At 34.1% G+C, this 22,043-nt stretch overlaps 1 protein-coding gene across 1 annotated transcript in view; it reads left to right on the forward strand.

The window, feature by feature from the left end:
• The window catches only part of KLHL1 (kelch like family member 1), a 396,571-nt gene that overhangs the window by 275,156 nt on the left and 99,372 nt on the right, over positions 1-22,043 (forward strand). The window lies entirely within an intron of this gene.

The following is a 22,043-nucleotide window of genomic DNA, read 5'->3' on the forward strand; positions in this document are numbered from 1 at the left end:
ACAGGGACAAATAGAGACTGTCTGCTGAGCAGGGAGCTAGATTGGAAGTGGGGTCCAACCCAGGACCCTGAGCCAAAGGCAGACTCTTAACTGACTGAGCCACCCAGGTGCCCTAATCCACAATATACATAGTTGACAACAAGAGACTATACATACATGTTTGATCCCTATTGAAGAACTTTGTTATTGAAGAAATAGAAGGAAACAACAAGGGATGCCTGGGGGGCTCAGTTATTTAAGTCTTCAACTCCTGGTTTTGACTCGGGTCATGATCTCAGGGTTCTGGGATCAAGTCCCACCTTCAGGTCTATGCTCAGTGGAGTCTGCTTGTCTCTCTCCCTCTGCCCCCCCCCATACTCTCTGTGTGTCTCTCTCTCAAATAAATAAAATCTAAAAAAATAAAAATTAAAAAAAGGAAGCAACTAAACTTACTTCACCATTGTTAAGTGAAATCCCAATATAGCAGCTAAAAGAAAACACTTTAAGTATTAATCGGGAAAGACATATAATTCCATATTTTTGTCTGTCATGAATATATTTTGTGGCCATTACGTGGTTTTCACTAGTCTAATTTTTTGAGAAGTTTACTTTCTGTTTACTGGGACATTGATTTTTAGTAATCATCGCATTAAATGAGCACTAGAGAATTTCTATTTCCATTTACATATATTTTGTACATATGATATCTATGTTGTATATTATGTATATACAAAACTGTCAGTTAAAGGGAGTAAATAATTTGTTGCTTTAGGAAGTGGGGAAATGGCTTCATCTCTCTTTCCCTCCTTCTCTCCCTCCATTTTTTGCTGATCCTGTAATATATGTCATTACATAAAAGAACATGTCAGACATTTTCAAAAAGTGTGGTTCAAATCCCTTTTTTTAAAGCAGTGAAATAGAAAATATCAGATACAAATCTGATAAAAATCATTAGAACTTATACTAAAATTCTGAAGAAATTTTTCAAGCTAAGAAAACAAATCTAGTAACCTATACTCGCATTGTCCTTATGACAGTAATAAATATCAAATGACATACACCACATGACATAGTCATCTCTTATAGCAGAAGAATGCAAACTTTATTTTAACCTTATAATATGTTCATTGTATCTGTAAAAATAAATACCCTGATTTCCACGGCTTTCAATAAACATACACAAGTCTCAGGTTTTATAAAAGGTAGTGGTTTAATAATAGTTACCAAATTTTAAAGTCAAATGAGTGAAATTCATTTTGAAAGAAACTATTCTACAGGAAGAATGCCCATACAAGATCAATTCCACTTGTAAATCTGCACATAATATTTTTTTTTCTAAAGAAATAAAAAAGAAAGGCAAGAAGAGAAGAAAAAGGGGAAAGGAGTAGGAGGGGTAAGAAGAGGAAGAGAAGGAGAAGGTAGAGGAAGAACATTTATTGAATCTGGCTTGCCTTTAATTAGTAGTGAATAATAAGCATAAATTAAAATGGACAAAATTACTATGCCATTAGAGAACCAAAGAACATAACTAAATTTGAATTTTTAAATCTGGTGACTTCAAATTGTTTTAGCACGAAAGAATATGAGACTAGGGAGTCTACTGGGTTAACCTGTTGCCAGCGTTTGAATTTCTCAATGCAGTTTTTTTTTTTTTTTTTTTTTTTATCTTAGGGATTCCAAGTCTCACTCTAGATTTGAGTAATACCAACAATTTATTTATTGTTGCACATATTCAATAAGTTAGAGGCTTAAAAGAATGTGATACTATAGGAGGTCTGAACAGATATTCCAGTTTAAATCAGCAATACAATGGAAAAAATTATTTGAAGGAACATTTAAGAAATTCACCATATCCTTAGTCCTATGGGAATGAGATATTACTATCCCATAAACTTAGCTAAAAATCTAATACTTAATATCAAACCTCAGAGAACCCATTTTTCCTAATGAAGCAAAAATTTATAAAAGCCCAGTGTTTCAAGGGATTTAAAGAGCAAACAGAACATTTTCACAGTAATCCCTCCTATTTGTATCATGCTTTTACTGCTTTAATAGTGCTTTCTATACCTTATTAGCTTTTATCTTTAAATAGGCATTAAGATTTTATCTTAAAATTGTGTTTTCTTAGAAGGTAATGAGGAAAAGGGAATAAAATGTGAAAAAGAGAGAGAGAGAGAACGAGAATAACCCAAAGAAAACAGCAAAAAATTGAAACTTACTTGGCAAGATTAATTTGAAAATGAATACAATGCATAACACTTGTTGTTTTTTTCAATTATTGACATATTCATATTGTGCCTTATAAAGGGCTGTAGAAACATTTTGTTGGAATTCCTCTTTAGCTAGATAATTACTGAGATTCAGATGATATCAAATGAGGTAGATAAACTATAGACACAATCTTCCACAGACATGAAAATTCAGAGCACTGGCCTCTCCTCTCTCCCTTCTTATAATCATATTTATAGGCATTCAGTGCTGATGCGAATCTTTTGCACATCTATTTTGTGCCAGGTTCTGCATTAAGAACCTGTGTACCATGGTGAACATTATGAATATAACCCATACCTTGCAGAGCTACCAAGTTAATCTGGGAAAACAAATAATAAACAAAATATTTACAAAATGAATGTTACAAGAAGGGAATGGCAAGTAGAATGAGTATAATGCCCTTGGAGCAACCCTGGTCTAATCTAGGAAAGTTGGAATGGAAGCATGGTCTTGGTGGTAAATTCCAGACTCTAGGTATATCAAATGTGAAGGTTTCTAATTGAGAAAAGTGACATCTTCAAAAGAAAAAAAAAAAAATGGAAAGAAATCCCTATGACTGAATTATGACCAGTAGGGAAATGAAAGCCTGGTGGTTAATGGAGGAGAGACACAGTGGGCTTCAGTGAGAGACTTTACAGGATCAATTCTGACTTGAAACTACAGAGGTTTTAGAAGGCTGATGATGTTCCTAGTGGAGAGAGCAGTCTTTGAAATCAGAGAGATGCCCATTCAAATCCAGGGGTTTCACTTAAAATCTCTAGTATAGAGATGGGTGGCTTAGTGGGTTAAGCCTCTGCCTTCGGCTCAGGTCATAATTTCAGGGTTCTGGAATCGAGCCCCACATCGGGCTCTCTGCTCAGCAGGGAGCCTGCTTCCCCCTCTCTCTCTGCCTGCCTCTCTGCCTACTTGTGATCTCCCTCAAGTAAATAAATAAAATATTTTTTTAAAAAACACATTATTATAAGAATTAGTATTTGTTCTACTATGAATTGAGAAATGAGGAGACATAAAACTAAATATGATTTTTAAGAAGCAATATATACAAGCTGTTTTTATAAGGAGAACGATTTTCTTTAAATGTTGTCATCTGAAATCAAATGTGGATTTAAATCAATGCAGTACACTATACTGATCAATTTGTTGCTTTTTTGGTAAGACTTTTGTTACAAATCACACTAATCATAAATATTTTAGAAGGTTGATTTAAAGGTAAAACTAGGGATGTCTGGGTGGCTCAGTTCGTTTAGCGGCTGCCTTCGGCTCAGGTCATGATCCGAGGGTCCTGGGATCGAGTCCCACATCAGCTCCTTGCTCTGCAGGGAGCCTGCTTCTCCTTCTGCCTCTAGGCTGCCACTCTGTCTGCCTGTGCTTGCACTCTGTATCTCTCTCTCTCTCTCTAACAAATAAATAAAATCTTTAAAAAATAAAAATTAAAAAAAATAAAGGTAAAACTGATCACTTTCAAGTGCTTAGATTGACTTAACACATGTGTGCTTCGTGTAAACTATGAAATAAAATTTGGTGGTAGTGATTAATAGAAAATATTTGCATCAAAATATTGTTATTGGATTCATGTTCTGATATTGACTGTTTATTAGACAATTCCTTAGAAAAAGGAATGGTTTGGTTTTGTTTTGATCCAAACAGTACTTTCTTGGAGATAACTTCATTCTACTAAAGCATGAATTGAAAATCTGATAAATATATAATAGTATAGATAAGAAAAATCGGCTTATAACTTAAGTACAATCATTGTTAACAGAGTGACATATTTCTTTTCTCAAATTTCAATGTACATGTGTGTGAGTGTGTACAGCCCTAACTATATATCTACATTTATATAGAGACATACCTATTAACATTTGTCTTCATAAAATCTCTGTGATTGTCTAGATAGGTATAACATATAAGTATATGTGAATTTATTAACCTTCTTAAAATTGTTATTCTTGTTGCTTTTACTCATTATTTATATGTGTAAATTTATATTTTATTAACATTTTAAAATACATCATATCAAGAATCTTACTAATTCTTATTCACATGGAAATCCCACAGTTTTTTTGAGCTTAAGCTTAGTTTTAAACTGTTGGTGGAATTCAATGCCATCATCAGCATCCGCATGCATCAGGAGTTCTTCCTAACCTTTGAGTGTTCTTTATAAAGATTACAAAATGAAAAATTATTGGGTGGGAAGGTAAAGCTGTTGTGACATATGAGCTAATATCTTTCCAGAAAGTTTATAAGAATTTATAGTACCACTAAATTATAGAGTAGTACCCGTTTAAGTGTCTTCTCAACCAGTTCTTTGCCTTAAAAAAACTTATAAAAATTTTCAAACATAACAATAGTAGAAAAAATTATACAATGAAAATTACCATTTCTTGCCTCTTCATTTATAACCCTCTTAATAGTGAAAGTGAGTTTTTGTATACTGAATTTTTATGTATAAAATCATTTGTAGAATGATATAGAAGGACATATTCCTCTTTTCTAATTATTATAAATTTTATTTCAGTATTTTGAGCTAATTGCCTTTACTATATAGTAGAAAGTCCAGTTTACAGTGTGAAACTTTAATTTTCTTTAAGAAGAAGAATGCTAATATTTTACAAATTTGCTATAACAAGAAATACAGCATTACTTAGGAATTTCTGGAGGAATGACTCCTCTTGTATATTAAAATATATGTAGATTGTGGATAACATTAAGTTGTCTCTCAAAGAGAATTTATGTTCCTTTTGGCAGACACTCCTGAGTAAAAGGAAAACCCTTCCTCCAATTCAGGATTTGATGATTTGAGACTATGATGTAATATTTGTGAGAGCTGCTTTATTCCTGGTTTCTTTCCAGTCTGTATTTAAAAGCCATTCTTCCATGGTGGGCCCTAAATACCCTTTTATTTTCAGAAGGATGAGCTCTAACTCATTTTTAGCATTCAGGTTCCTCTTCTGCCTGGATTTCAGGTATGTCTTAGGGCTCAGCAAATGCACAGAGAAAACAAGCAACAATGCTCTGTCATGCTCTTTTTTGAGTCTAAGATTGTAAGGGCCTTGGTTGTCTAGAACTGCAATTAGGGTCTTCCCACTCCAGGAGATTCCCAAGAAGCCTGAACCCATGAGTATTGCCATGGCCCTCAGCCTCAAGGGGCTTGTGAATCAACATCGTAGTTAAAACTAGAGGCTCCTGTGGATTTGTAATTTCAACAATTCCCATTTCTGAAAGTTCTCTCTTTTGCTTGAGACTTATAAAATAATTTTTTATATTATCTTATTAATGTTTTATTTTCACTGATTAGTTACTTAAATGTTTTACATATTTAACTTATATCCTGTAATGAGTAATTTCAACATCTAAAGTTTGAGTGTCTAAGCCTGTTGTCTGTTGTTTCTGAGAAGTCTCATTTTTGTTAGTTTGGTTCTTTTTTGTTGGTTAATATTATTTTGAAGTTATAGTTAATTTCATCTGCTTTGGGGACCTGTGGGGGACCTAATTTGGGTATGCTTTTGTCTAGTGAGGATGAGTTAGCTTCAGCCAAGAACCAGGGGCACCACTGACATGGGGCAAGTCAGCCCTCTTCAAAGCTCCAGACTTCATGTAAAGTCTCTGGTTATCTTCTGCTTCATTTTAGGTCCCAGGCAAGTGACGTTGATCCTTTCACAAGTGTAGACATCTGCCCCAGGGAAGTGCTGACTTCTGTACTCCATTAGCTCTCTCCCAGGTTTTACTTCACTGTTCTTTCAGCTACTTGGTTGTGCCCTTGTAGTTTTTTCTCACTCTCATTTAAATCCAGAAATGCAAAAAAAAAAAAAAATTATGTTATTGTTGTAATTTGCCCAGGTTGTATTGGTGTTATGATTAGAGGGCACAATAGCATGTCTTCTGTTCTCCAATAAAGAGAAGGCACCTTTCTGTTTTCAATTTAGATTTTTTTTCCATAGATTATTTCACTTGTTTTATGTCCTATCCTTTATGGAATATATTTTATTTAGAATTCAACTATTGGCAACCTGACTTTTTCCTCCCTTTCACGTATTTATAAAGTTGATCATCAACATATCCGTGGTTAAATAATTCTTGAGTATTCACAAATTTGGCAATAGTATTGAAATATAACTTTAAAATCTCTAAAATAGAGATTATAATTCTAACTTGAAGTATTAAATTAGATCCTGTAATAAATTAGAAGAGCTCTGATACAATGTAGATGGTGACTCACTAATAATTTGATCAAATCCCCCCACATTCTTCTAATAGAAAATGTAACTAAAATTCATACCAGAGCTTAATTAGATATTGATACATGTCTTGGTTCTGAAGGATCATTAGCAAATATTCAGAGCTACAAGTTTAAATTTAAATTCATAAGTTTATCTGTTCTAATATATTAACTCCCTTTCCTGGTTTATAAGCAAACTGGAGAAAGGAATTTCTGGTGTTTTTTTTGTTTTGTTTTGTTTTGTTTTGTTTTGTTTGTTTGTTTGTTTTTAGAGAGTGGGGAGAGGTGTGGAGGGGCAGAAGGAGATAGAGAGGATATTAAGCAGGCTCCGCACACAGCATGGAACCCAACAAGGGGCTTGATCTCACTACTTGATATCATGACCTGAGCCAAAATCAAGGGTCTGATGCTTAATGGACTAAGCCATCCAGGTACTCCCAGAACTTTACATTTCTAACTTCAGGTACATTGTTACTTCTAGTGTGCTTTCAGCAAATATTTGCCATATTTAAATTACAACTTATTTAACTGATCTTAATAGATATCCAAAATGATCAAACCTCATACGTACATACATATGAAGCATTAAGTTTTAAGTGTAACATTGATCAATATAATCTTTGTATTGATATGAAATTCTCCTTTATTCATAATCATTTGAGGATCTGAAAAACAGACTATAAGTAGAAGATTGCTATTGCAGTCTTGAAACAGAAGACAGTATTATGAATCTCTGTCTCCAGTAACTGAACATTTAGGAATGATAAAATCACTTCATCAATGATGTATTTTCAATACCTAATTCTAAGAACCACCATATATAAATTTCACTTACTTTGTACAACAAACTTGTTGACAATATATTCCTGATCATTTGATTTTAACAAAAGTTCAGAAATATTTTTAATTTCTACCTTTCACTAAGTATGTTTAGGTAGAATTTAAATGCAGAGATCTGTGTAATTCTGAAATCTGTGTTATGTCTTCTACCTTTTGCCCACATTTAACCTATTAATGATGAGTTGTGCTGAAAGTGACTTTTTTAAATGCCAGTATAAAAGCCTGACATACTTTTTTTTTTTTTTTTTTTTTTAAGCCTGACATACTTTTAATTCTTAGTATGTGATGTTTCATTAGGACTTTACTGAATGTTAGGACTAGTTCTCTGGAGAACACATTAGGAATATAAGAAAGCGTGCAATTGAAAATATAAAATATTCTCTATTTATTTCTCTTTCATGTTTTGTAAATTAGTTTTGATGCACACAGAATTATAAATATTTTAACTATTTCCCCTTAATTTAAAATTCTCTATTTGATCAATTTCTCATAAGCTTTACATTTCAATAACATATCTTCAAAATGTAATACAGACGTTTAATAAGAATTCTGACTGTATTTTAAATTTTATTCTAAGGATAGGTATGGAGAATTATTAAACTTGTATTTTTAAATAACAAAAACATGCATTTGCTTTATCTCCAAAAAACCTATATACATGAAAACAAATCTATAAGGTTCACATTTCATATATTGTGATTAAGATTTATTTATTTGACAGAGAGAGAGAGCTCACAAGCAGGGGGAGCAATAGAGGGAGAGGGAGAAGCAGGCTCTCCACTGAGCAGAAAGCCTGATGCAGGATTTGATCCCTGGACCCTGAGATCATGACCTAAGCAGAAGGCAGGCACTTAACTAACTGAGCCACCCAGGTGCCCTTCGTATATTGTTTTTAAAATAAAAATTTCTTATTATAAGTGTTTCAAATTATTCTTTTTTATTTAACCTTTAGGTCTATATTATTTCTTCAAAGAATAAGTTATCCATGTGAATAGAGCAACTTCCAGATATGAAAAGTAAAATTCCTACTTTTCTGTGACTTTGTAACACATGGTATAATTATTAAACAAAAGCTCTATGATTCAGACAAGGTGATTATATTTCCTACTATAAAAAAAATCATTAATATCCTGTCTAGAATACATCCTGTCAGCAATATTTCCATCTAATGTGGCTTCAAATGTCTGTCATCAGAATTGCTCTGCCTTCCATAGCTAATCAGTTATCAGAGCCTGTCTGATTTACATCAGCATTTCCACTACATTGGTTGAAGCTTTATCGCCTTATGCTTGCAGATCTGGGGTAACACATGTGCTTCTCAAATGAAGTTTTTTTTTCTTACAACGTATAAATGAGCTACATAAAGATCTTCCTACTTCCGGTCTCTCTCCAGCTCACTACGGGCAAATCAATTAATCCTGACTTCTAGCATAATCACTAAAATGCAAAATGATGATGATGACAATGATGATGATGATGATGATAAATAAAAATAAAAATAAAAATTTCCATTAGTCCCCATCCTCCAGGTAGAGCCCATTCCTTATCAGTGCATTTATCCTTCACTGTCTACCATTTCAGATTTAACCAACAGGTTTTTCCTATTTTATCTCCATCAAAAATGTCTTGATAGAATACCTCTAATCTTTATCAAATTTCACAACTCATTTCCTCAGTGTTGAAGCTTTACACTAGTTGCAGTATGGTCCATACATAAACATTGCCTTTTGTTTCAGTGTCTTACTCTTTCATCACCCCTTCCTTCGTTTGTCTAACCGTACTTCACTATCTGCCCACCCCTTAGCTGCATATTGTCCATCTTTTGAAATGTTGCAGCATTACGTGCTTACCATTTTTATTACACCAATCCAGCTACATTGAAAACATGTTTTTAATTATTTTATTTTTCCCCAAATTTTATAAGATTTTTGAGCACATAAAAGTTAAAAGAATCATAAAGTGAGCATCTATATACTCAGCCAATTTTACAGTTAATTGTAAGCTCATCCATCAAAGTAGTTTTAGACATGGATACACTTTATCCTAAAAACACTGGCATACTCAGTATTAACTAGATTTCAATATATTTTAGAGCTTTTAGGTAAAATTAACATATATAAAATGCATAAATCTTGTGTATCCCTCAATGGGTTTTGCCAAATATATGTATCTATATAATTCAAAGCCCTAACAAGATTTAGAACATTACCATTACCCCCAGACAGTTCCCTCATACCCCTTTTAATTAGGCCCCAGCTTCTACATCTCCAGAAAGAACCACTCCTTAAAATTTTTTTCACCTTAAATTAGTTTGGCCTATTCTTGAACTTCATATGAATGGAATCACACATTTCATACTCTTTAAGGTTTCTATGAAACAATATAATATTTTGATGATTCATCCAGGAGGTTGCATATACCAATAGTTCTTTCTTTTTAATTATTTAATAATAACTGTTTATCCATTTTCCTACTGATGAGCATCTGGGATCTTCTCAGTGATAGCTATTACAAATAAGTCTGCTGTCAACAACCATGTACAATATTTTTGCAGCCACTGCACATTTACGTTTGAGATACATAAACTGATATTATGACTCAAGATTTGCAAAAAAAAGTATGTAAAACATCTCTGAAAATGTTTCCTTCTTGAATACTACATAAATATGTGACTAAATAAATCACAAAAAGTGCTGTTTTCATAAACTACATAAATATGTGACTAAATAAATCACAAAAAGTGCTGTTTTCATTATGCCGAAACCTATTTGCTTTTTCATGGTTTGTCTTCTACTAATAATAACATTTCACATGTGCAACCTGGGCTTTTTGACATTTTTTTAGGAATATGAAAGATTACTTGATATACCAGAATTACAGGATGTAATTCTACTTAATGTCAAAGCTTTTGAAGAAGTTTATGTTAGTTCTGTTTTGTACTCAGGTAGTCTTGATGTATGATTTTGATGAATTCTTTTAAGACCATACAGCATTAATGTGGTTTAGAAATACAAATGCACATTTGTAGATAATGGTCTATACACATAATGATATATCCACCAAGAGGTGATTTAATAGCAAGAGTAAAATGCATGAATAAACACCAAAGGGGATAGGCACATTTAACTGATACTATTACAAAGGAGTCATATTAACTATACATATTACTCAAGGAATCCAACCATACCTGCTGAGAGAGGGAGATAATAATTTCAATGATGAGGGTATTGTCAATTTCAATTTCTGTCGAGTAAGCATGAGATGGGAAAAGTGAAGGTTGATACCTCAGAAATCCCCAATATCTGTGTCATGTGGGAGTATAGTTGTACAGCTAATTAACTACTTTTTTTAACTATTAAAGAAAATTATAAACAAAAAATTGAATATTCCATTTTCTATCAAAAACAAAATACCAAACCAAAAATAAGTTTCCATACTAGTATTAAACTTTTGAAAATATAATTATATATTTTTGTAAGTACATACTACACATATGCATGTGCACATATTCATGGGAGCCCATATTAATGTACATTTACTAGAAATGTAAGGGGTTTTCAAAAAAACCAATTTTAATTATTTTAACACTTGCGGCTTACCTACAGACTTCAAGACCTCACTCCTCACCAACAACTCCAAATACCTTTTGGTACATGACATTTACTAATTTTGGTAAAACTGAAACAGAGCTGTGTGAGCTTTATGATCTTTAATAAGATAAGTAAGTATTCCAAATATTGGTGTGCCTACATATAGAGAGTGAGAATTATTTTACATATTTATGAGACACTGTGAGAAATATCAACAGGAACACATGCAAAAAACAATTGATTCAATAAGTGATGGTGGGAGTAGTATTTTGAAGTGTTATATTTATTCAATGACGGTAAATTTTTGTTCATAATTAAACCACTGGTGTTGAAGCATTTAAGGTTCATGGAACAAACCCAACCCTAAGTAGTTAACTAAGTAACATCATAGTAGTAAGCTTCTGACTTCTAGACTAAGCTTCTTTTAAAAGGAAGTTTATATGAAAAACATGAGTTCACTTATAAAAGCATATAGCTATGCTTTTGAATCAAAACTTGAATGTCAGTATTAATTTAATCTTTATCCAGATAAGAGTTTAAAAACTGATTTATTCTTTACTATAAGGATAGTAAAATTAAGTATATTTTATAGCAATTATACACATGAATTATTTTCACATATTATGCTATTTTTAAGCTTTACTTGATCTATTGTTATAAGATTCCAGTTAAAGATATTTTTGTTGTACATAATTCCAATTTCCCTTTAAGTTTCTTGTTTACAAGAATCTCTATAGGCAGTCATTGCCAATGTCTACCTCTGAAGCATGGACATGAATAAATAACAGTTTCATATATTTGGCGGTCTAATTATAATTTTTATATAGGTGTTTACATTTTGGAAAGAATATGTGATTTTTCTGATAATTCTGCTCATATTGATTTTTCTCCTACATAAGGAAAAAACAGATTTAGTTTTTTTTAATCTTTGCCTCAATTATTGGAAAGTATTAATTATGAAATTAGACTGGAATTGTCTCCCTTCTATAGCTGGTTCTTCAGCATTTCTTAGGTTCTCAGATGACGAACTCACTCTTTTTGAATTATCTAATTCTGCTACAAGTATTCATATTAACTTTTTTTTAAAAAGATTTTATTTATTTATTTGACAGAGATCACAAGTAGGCAGAGAGGCAGGCAGAAAGAGAGAGAGGAGGAAGCAGGCTCCCTGCTGAGCAGAAAGCCCAATGCGGGACTTGATCCCAGGACCCTGAGATCATGACCTGAGCCAAAGGCAGCGGCTTAACCCACTGAGCCACCCAGGTGCCCTTCATATTAACTTCTAATACTGTTTTTAGTGCTGGTAAACTAAATAGTAAAGGTCTCTGGCCTGTTGTAGCTCAAATTATGTTCAGGAGGCAATAAACAAGCATACATGTTAATATAAAATCACTCATATGATGACTAGTTATGGAGAAATATAAAGTGAAGAAAGCAGGATAAGGAGTATAGGCTGAAGGACCATGTTGCCATTTTATGATGACTGGCTGAGGGAGGCAGGCCACTCTAATGAGTTAGATCTGACACACACATTACTATATGGTAATTTGTTTTTTTCCTTTAAAAAAATGTTTATTTGATTTATTATAACCAACAAACATTTGCCAAGGGCCATTTTCTCCAAATATTTCTATTATATTGGCATTCTAAGATCAAAGGTTGGCAAAAACTAAGGCCCACAGGCCAAATTTAGCCCTCTATCTGTTTTGTATGGCTTTGGTGTTTACATTATAAGCATTGAAAAGAATAATATTTAGTGATGCATTTAGTGAATATTTGCATTTTGTGAAATTCATATTTCAGTAGCTATAAAGTTTTATTGAGCCTCTCTCATTTGTTTGCCGATTGTTTATAGCTGCTTTCATTCTATAATAACCATATGGTTACAACAAAGAGACCCATAAGGAGACCCACCGACTACATTTTTTACTGTCTGGCCCTTTATAGAAAAAGCTTTCCAACCCCACCTACAGAAGAAAATAAACCTCTCTACAGTATCTGTAGGAAACTTGTAGTGCCAAATGCCACATTCCCTTGACCCACCTTTAAGGTATTGGCAGGTCGAATGGACAGTTTCTGTGCATGTTTACAAGGTTCCACCACAGGTGACCTCCTTGTCTCCCTGCTTATCTACCTAAGAGAGTTCTTTGTGGTATTGAGACCAAGCTCAGATTGCCTGGCCCTTGCACAGGCAGCCTAGTACTGAAAAAAGTATAGGATGGGGATAGAGCTCCAGAGGCAATCCACAACCAACAGGATATGAAAGTCTGTGATTCTACTGTAATTTCACTTTATGCTCCACTCATATCTTTCTTAGGCAATTCTCTCTTCAATTATCCTTTTTTCCCCCTTTTAAATGACCGTGAGTTTATCACTAGGAGACAAAAAGGTGACACAACAGCCTGTGCATGAACTTGATAACAGAAATGCAATGAACAATCACTTGGCAAACTTGGAGATAAGAGACGTGATTGGTCACTGATCCTGATATATATCTGTTATTTAAGTAGTGATTTGTGCACTAAAGAGCTAGAAGCAAAGTTTGTGTTTTACGTAATTACTCACTATTAACATATTGCGGTATCTGAAATCTGTTGGGGGATTAGTGTTATTTAACTAAACCATGGTAACTAAAATTCATGCATATCAGAACCATGCAAAGCAAAGACTGTATTTGAAGAGATATTGTAGAATCATGCTGCTCGATACAGAGAAATAGGACTTAAATGTTGGGGTGTGAGGTTGATGGCCACTGCAAGGTTGTTCTTGTAGGCATTAGTCTATGAAGTAGCAGTCCTCTTTAGCTTTGGCTGAAGGGGAATTAAGATTTTTGATAGGCACTGCTCTCTTCTTGACACAAAGCAATCACAGTGTGCTTTCCTATTTACAAGAACATAGCCGGTGAGCAGAGGTCCCTCTGACTTAGAGGAAGCCATGTATAAGAGACAACAGCTGACCCTGGAAAGATGGCAGAGTTGGGGCACTGACCCCTGCACAGTTGAAAATTCATAGATAACTCTTGACTTCCCCAAAACTGAATTACTAATAGCCCAGTGTTGACCAGAAGCCTTACCAATAACATAAACAGTCAATTTACATGAATTTTGTATGTGCATTATATTCTGTATTCTTATAATAAAGTAAACTGGAGAAAAGAGAATGTTATTAAGAAAATCATGAGAGAGAAAATACAATTGCAGTCCTGTACTGTGTCAAATAAAAAGGAAAATCCACCTGTAGGTGGACCCACATAGTTCAACCCAGTGTTGTTCAAGGGTCAATTATTTTAGTTCCAAAGAAAGAGTGAGCAGAGGGGTGCCTGGGTGGCTCAGTTGGTTTAGCATCTGCCTTCGGCTCAGGTCATGATCCCAGGGTCCTGGGATCGAGTCCCACATCGGGCTCCTTGCTCAGCGGGGAGCCTGCTTTCCCTCCCTCTCTGCCTGCCTCTCTGCCCACTTGTGATCTCTGTCTGTGAAATAAATAAAATCTTAAAAAAAAAAAAAAAGAGTGAGCAGAAAGTTAAAAGCTAAGAATTTTCCAAATGGATATACTTTGGAGGTAAAAGAGAGAAAATAATAATAAAATTGAAGTATTATATATTCTGTTTATCATCTCACGCATGACAGCTGTGAATGATAAATGGAGACTAAAGGTAAGCAAATACACTGGTGACAAGATCACAGGAGCAGTGATTCTTCTCTTAGATCACGATAGACTGAGTGTAGTCTTTTATTTCAACATGTTTTCATTGCCTCCTTGTTGACGGCCTAGCTGCAGCCCCATGTCAATTATTGATTTTCATTAACAGCCAGGTGTCTGATTGATCAGACAGCCCTCCTTACATCTTTCATGTGAACAGAAAGAAAATTTTCTTAATGAAACTAATAAGAAGAATGTTGATTTAAAAAAACCTTAAAGGAGGAAAAATTATAGTTATAGTTAATTCTTAACTATAAAATAAAAACCTTAATTTCCTTAAGATTTTTTATTGAATCATTTGATTATAGAGTACATATTATTATGGCATTTAAATATTTAATGTGTCCCTTGGATTTTCATATATTTTTTTAAAAATTAAACTATCTAACTTTAGGGATAAGCTCCTGATATTTGTCTTTTTTATCCAAAGGACTAGAATAAAATTATTGAATAAAATTATTCAAAGAACTTGACCAGGTTATTTTATACTGAATTTGTCTCATCACACTGCATCATTATAAGCATTATTAAAAAGGAAAAAAAGAAAATGAAATTGGTAGAATTAACTATCTTGACCTGATTTTTACTTCCTTGGCTTGAGATGGACAAGCTTCACTATCAAGAGCTTTAAAATGAACAGCTTTTAAATACTGCAATTCTACAACTGGATAATTTTTAAAGCATTTAACTCAATAGTAATCATCAATGATTCACTTACAATTCTGTGTCAGAGAAACCTGAGCATTTGCAGTTAGGTGGGTGAAGTAACTTTAAAATACTGTATGACTTTTTCTGAAGAAAAGCCATAAAATGGGAGAAAGCTTTTTCTTTCATTTTTGTCCTCTGAGTACAGCCCTACTTGATCTCTGCCTCAGTAACTTCATTCAGTCACTTTGGTTCTACTTCGGTACGTTTTCTTTGAACCTGAAGTATACCATTAGAGGTTTACTAATTCAAGGTCATCAGTCTGCACAAAATTATAGAAACAACTCAAAACTATGGATAACGTCATGTTAGCCTCAGCCTAGTTTGTTTTTCAGATACAAAGAATTGTCTTCTGGCACAGGTGTCTACTTAGTAGGCTGCTAGCAGATATTTAAGGGAAGAACCATACTTGCCCGAGGGTCTTGGGGAAAGAACAAAGTAAAGTCAAGGCATCAGTTTCCTTAACATTCTTTAAATTCAGAGATGCTTATGTGTTAGGTTAAATTCTGGTTGTTTATATCATTCTCAAGGAGCCTATGGACAAGGACTTTCAGCCCTGGAAGTACTGCTTTTTTTTGTTTGTTTGTTTGTTTTGTTACATTTCTATTTTAATTCCAGTTCGTTAACATACAGTGTTATATTAGCTTCAGCTGCACAGTATAGTGATTCAACACTGTGCCCACCACAAGAGCACTCCATAATGTCCATAACCTGTTTAACCCCCATCTCCCCACTTCCCCCCCTGCCCTGATGACCATCTGTTTGTTCTCTAGAATTAAGAGTGTGTGGAAGCCGTGTTCTTTATTGAAAAGTGAAAGAAGGCTCTTTCTGGTGAAAAGTGAATCACTAGTCAGTAAAGTCTCCTTTCAGAGCCCCATACTCAGAAAGAAAGCTTAGTGTTTAATATGTTATGTTCTTCTGGTTTCTTGGTTGTAACTTTTTTGGTCTATCCTCTGAGGATAAACCAGGATTAAAATTGTAAATCAAATTCTTCAAAATTTAGTCTGTTTATAACTTTATTTCTCCTTTTAGTAGTCATAGAACTTGAGCCACATCACTGTACATTTACAGATCTTTCTCTGAATGTGGATTGAATAATAAATTAGGGTGTTATGGTAAAATGCCTACCATAAACATAACCATAAATTCTGGGGCACTCAGTACATTCTTTTTTTATCACTTTTCCTGTGAATATATAGCAAATGATAATAAATACATCTGTCTTCTAAATGTAGTCTCCTTTTGCAGATCCAAGGGGAGTAAGTTTGTGTGTGTTTGTACAGATGTTTCATACAAACCAAATCTTAATTCTCCAATGTGTGGCTCTTTCCTGGCAAAGAAGGGCTCCTCAGGGCTACTTTAAGTTACTTCTATGATAGAGATTTACAGAGAGTGAAAAGTGAGAGATTATTTATTTATTTACTTATTTACTTATTTTGAGAAGTAAGAGATTTAAAGATAAGTAGAAGTTGCTACACTTTCACTTAATGTGGTACTAATATAAGGTTTTACTTTAAATGAGCAAATATTAGGAGATCACAGAGAGTCTTCAATTAATACATTTTTTTAAAGTGGGTACTCATTTACGTAAAAGGCAAAAATACATTTCCCAAGGGTGCATAGTTTAGGTGGAGATCAAGAAAACCTCATGTTATTTTACTATACTTATGAAAAGGCATTTCAGTGACTGGTGTTTTTATTATACAGTCAATAATAGACTAGAATCCAATTGTCATGACATTCATTTTTCCTTTCATTCATTGATACCCACATTTTCAACAAAGGTTAGAAAAATTCTTATAGATATTTTATGGGAAGTATTAATTACGTCATGGGGTACTTGATAATCTAAATAGCAAGGATTTGGTTCATTTTGGCAAATGTTAGTTGTGAAAATAAATATTCAATTTGAAAATGTTAAACAAATGAGTTTATGTTTAATGCGTATTTGTTAAAAAATGAAAAAACTATACTTGTAATAATGCTTTATATATATGTTCTTTTGCTATAAGGTTATTTTAAAATATGAGCTCTGTGCTGTAAAAAGATAGCTAAGTAATAGTGATAGAAATAATAATTACAATTTTGGATTATCTTTTTAAGTCTCTTTCCTATGTCATTGTTAGCAACAGCAAAAGCTGCTTTCATTTTATTTTTTAAGATTTTATTTATTTATTTGAGAGAAAGAACAAGAGAGAGAAAGCACAAAGAATGGAGGGTCAGAGGGAGAGGTAGGCTTACCACTGAGCAGGCACCCCTGATGTGGGACTCGACCCCTGGACCCCAGGATCATGAACTGAGCAGGAAGCAGTTGCTCAATGAACCGACCCACCCAGGCACCCTCATCAAAATCTTCTTTTAAAAAGAAATTAGGGGCACCTGGGAAACTCAGTGGGTTGAACCTCTGCCTTCTGTCATGGTGTCAGGGTCCTGGGATCAATCCCCACTTGAGGCTTTCTGCTCTCTGCTCAGTGGGGAGCCTGCTTCCCCTCTCTTTGCCTGCCTCTCTGCCTACTTGTGATCTCTCTCTCTGTCAAAGATTTTAGAGATTTTAAAATCTGTTTAAAGATTTTAAAATCTTTAAAAAAAATTAAAAAAGAATATTTCAGTTACAGAGCTAAGACATATTTATGAAAAAATATTTAAAGTAGGAAGTTACAAATAAAAATTCAACTCTCCCCGTTTCCTAAATTTATAATATATTTTATTATACACACTCAGAACACACACACACTCACACCCTCTGCATCAATTTAATGTCAACCAGATGGTTTTGATGTCAATGTCAAAATTATTCATTTTCTAAATCTGCTATAAATCTAATAAGGTTATTTATTAGAAGCTTAACTAAATCTTCTGATATTTATATGTTACTCATATCACTTTCCCATTAATCGCCTACTAATATCATTATCATATCACTATTTTTTTTAAGATTTTATTTATTTATTCAACAGAGAGAGATCATGAGTATACAGAGAGGCAGGCAGAGAGAGAGAGGGAAGCAGGCTCCCTGCTGAGCAGAAAGCCCAATGCGGGACTCGATCCCAGGACCCTGAGATCATGACCTGAGCCGAAGGCAGCGGCTTAACCCACTGAGCCACCCAGGCGCCCTATCATATCACTATTTTAATGTGTCTAATTTACTTCTTAATCTCTAAAGCCTTTTTATTTATCAAGGAAATTCACCCTTTGCTAGATTCATAAAAAGTTTTTGTTAATGTTCTCAGTCTTTTTGTTTTGTTTTGTTTCTTTTTTTTTTTTTTCGACTTGATGTAACTATTTTTTTATTCAGATGATTGGTAATCATATATATATATACACATTAATACTTAATTTTAACTTCTGGGTCATAGGGTTTTACCTCATGGATCTGAAGTCCACATAGAAGTAAAAATAAATCACCTATTTTTTTAATTATTTTTTTATTATTATGTTTAATTAGCCAACATATAGTGCATCATTAGTTTTTGATGTAGTGTTCAATGATTCATTAGTTGTGTATTACACCCAGTGCTCATCATCTGCTTTTTTATCATCTGGGTTATTTAAGGTTTTATTAAAGTGTAATCCAGGACAATCTGCTTAAAATCTCCCTGTCTCTGTTAATGTGTGTGGAATCTTGAGAAAAGAACCATTTGATGGGTTCTGTGGCTTTGTGTCCTGGGCTTTAGTCACTGGTTCATCCCAAGTGCATTCCTGTATGAAGAGTAAGGCAGGAATCCAAGTTTGTTTATTTTTCTATAAAGGATAACTAATTATCTTAAAAACCTTTTTATTTATTTTTTTAAAAGACTTTATTTATTTATTTGACAGATAGATCATAAGTACGTAGAGAGGCAGGCAGAGAAAGAGAGGGGGAAGCAGGCTCCCCACCTAGCAGAGAGCCCAATGCAGGGCCCAATCCCAGGACCCTGGGATCATGACCTGAGCTGAGAGGAGAGGCTTTAACCCACATATATTTTTATCCCCAGGGGTACAGGTCTGTGAATCACCAGGTTTACACACTTCACAGCACTCACCAAATCACATGCCCTCCCCAATGTCCATAATCCCAACCCCTTCTCCCAAACCCCCTCCCCTCGGCAACCCTCAGTTTGTTTTGTGAGATTAAGAGTCACTTATGGTTTCTCTCCCTCCCAATCCCATCTTGTTTCATTTATTCTTCTTCTACCCACTTAAGCCTCCATGTTGCATCACCACTTCCTCATATCAGGGAGATCATATGATAGTTGTCTTTCTCTGCTTGACTTATTTCGCTAAGCATGATACGCTCTAGTTCCATCCATGTTGTTGCAAATGGCAAGATTTCATTTCTTTTGATGGCTGCATAGTATTCCATTGTGTATATATACCACATCTTCTTGATCCATTCATCTGATGATGGGCATCTAGGTTCTTTCCATAGTTTGGCTATTGTGGACATTGCTGCTATAAACATTCGGGTGCATGTGCCCCTTTGGATCACTACGTTTGTATCTTTATGGTAAATACCCAATAGTGCAATTGCTGGGTCATAAGGCAGTTCTATTTTCAACATTTTGAGGAACCTCCATGCTGTTTTCCAGAGTGGCTGCACCAGCTTGCATTCCCACCAACAGTGTAGGAGGGTTCCCCTTTCTCCGCATCCTCGCCAGCATCTGTCATTTCCTGACTTGTTGATTTTAGCCATTCTGACTGGTGTGAGGTGATATCGCATTGTGGTTTTGATTTGTATTTCCCTGATGCCGAGTGATATGGAGCACTTTTTCATGTGTCTGTTCGCCATCTGGATGTCTTCTTTGCAGAAATGTCGAGAGGAGAGGTTTTAACTGAGTCACCCAGGTGCCCCTTTAAAACCTTTTTAAATAATAAAATGTTTTCCATTGATTAAGACAGATTTTTTATTATATTATAAATATCAAGTGCATTAGGGTTATTTCTGGCTTTCACTTCCAATTCAGGAATACAGCTTTTTTCCTTTGTCATAAAGCACTTTGTCAGGTCATGATCCTCGAGTCCCGCATCAGGATCCCTGCTCAACGGGGAGTCTGCTGCTCCCTCTGACTTCTCGACCCTCTCATCATGCTCTCTCTTTTTCAAATAAATAAATAAAATCTTTAAAAAGTGCATTTTTAATATTTACATTTGAATTTGCAGTGATACAAGCAAAAGTTCATAAATACCTTGTACAAAATATCATATTGTGATCATAGAAGATAATAATTCATATTTCTGCAAACAAGCCATCTGTTTAAATTAGTATGATTCTTTCTACTGATTCATATTAACATCTTTCTTTTTTTTAAATTTTTTTAATTTCTTTTCAGTGTAATAGTATTCATTATTTTTGTACCACACCTAGTGCTCTATGCAATCCGTGCCCTCCCTAATATCCACCACCTGGTGCCCCAAACTCTGACCCCTCCCCCGCCCCTTCAAAACCCTCAGATTGTTTTTCAGAGTCAATAGTCTTTCATGGTTCACCTCCTCTTCCAATTTCCCTCAACTCCCTTCTCCTCTCCATCTCCCCTTGTCCTCCATGCTATTTGTTATGCTCCACAAATAAGTGAAATCATAGGATAATTGACTCTCTCTGCTTGATTTATTTCACTCAGCATAATCTCTTCCAGTCCCGTCCATGTTGCTACAAAAGTTGGGTATTCATCCTTTCTGATGGAGGCATAATACTCCATAGTGTATATGGACCACATCTTCCTTATCCGTTGAAGGGCATCTCGGTTCTTTCCACAGTTTGGTGACTGTGGACATTGCTGCTATAAACATTGGGGTACAGATGGCCTTTCTTTTCACTACATCTGTATCTTTGGGGTAAATACCAAGTAGTGCAATTGCAGGGTCATAAGGAAGCTCTATTTTTAATTCCTTGAGGAATCTCTACACTGTTCTCTAAAGTGGCTGCACCAACTTGCATTCCCACCAACAGTGTAAGAGGGTTCCCCATTCTCCACATCCTCTCCAAAACATGTTGTTTCCTGTCTTGCTACAAATTAACATCTTTCAATAAAGTTTTAATTCTTTTCTTTAAGTCTGGAATCTGTCTGGCTGATTTTTAGATAACTCACTTTTAGTGGTGTTATTTTAAATAGGTTCTTTACACAATCTAGGTGAATATAATTTTTTTCTAAAGAAATTACACTGATTTTTGCATTTTGCTTATCTGACTTGCCAACTTCTAAAAAAACTTAATTTTTTTCTAAGATTTTAATGGTGATAATTTTTAGTTATTATAGTAATTATTATTATTATTAAATAAAATACAAAGAATAAAAATTATCTTCCATACTTTTGTTTCTCTTGGCTATGAATAAAACAGTTGGCATCCTTTGGAATTCTTGAACTGATTGAAATTAGTTTAAATTAAACATAATGCTAGATTTTTGAAATTTATATATCTACCTCAAAATCTAGCATTAAGCTTAATGAAAAATATTTAAATTTTTATCTCTATTCATAGCTATGTATCAGTCTATCACCACTCATAAAAGGCTTATAATAAATTAAAAAGGGACAAATGAGGAATTTTGTTGGTTTATTTGGCACATATGAAATTATTTTGATGATTAGGAAATGTTTACAATCCCATCCTTGTAAAACATAACAAACTACCTAAAAAGGAATGACCTATTTGCCTTTTAAAATTATTTTCCCTGCAGTGATATCTTTTATATGTGTAAGAATGTTATCCCAAAGCTATATTTTTCATAAGCATCTCGACACATGAAAGTCAATGAAAAGCT

This window comes from Mustela lutreola, chromosome 13 (genome assembly GCF_030435805.1).
Source record: "Mustela lutreola isolate mMusLut2 chromosome 13, mMusLut2.pri, whole genome shotgun sequence".
NCBI lineage: Eukaryota > Metazoa > Chordata > Mammalia > Carnivora > Mustelidae > Mustela > Mustela lutreola.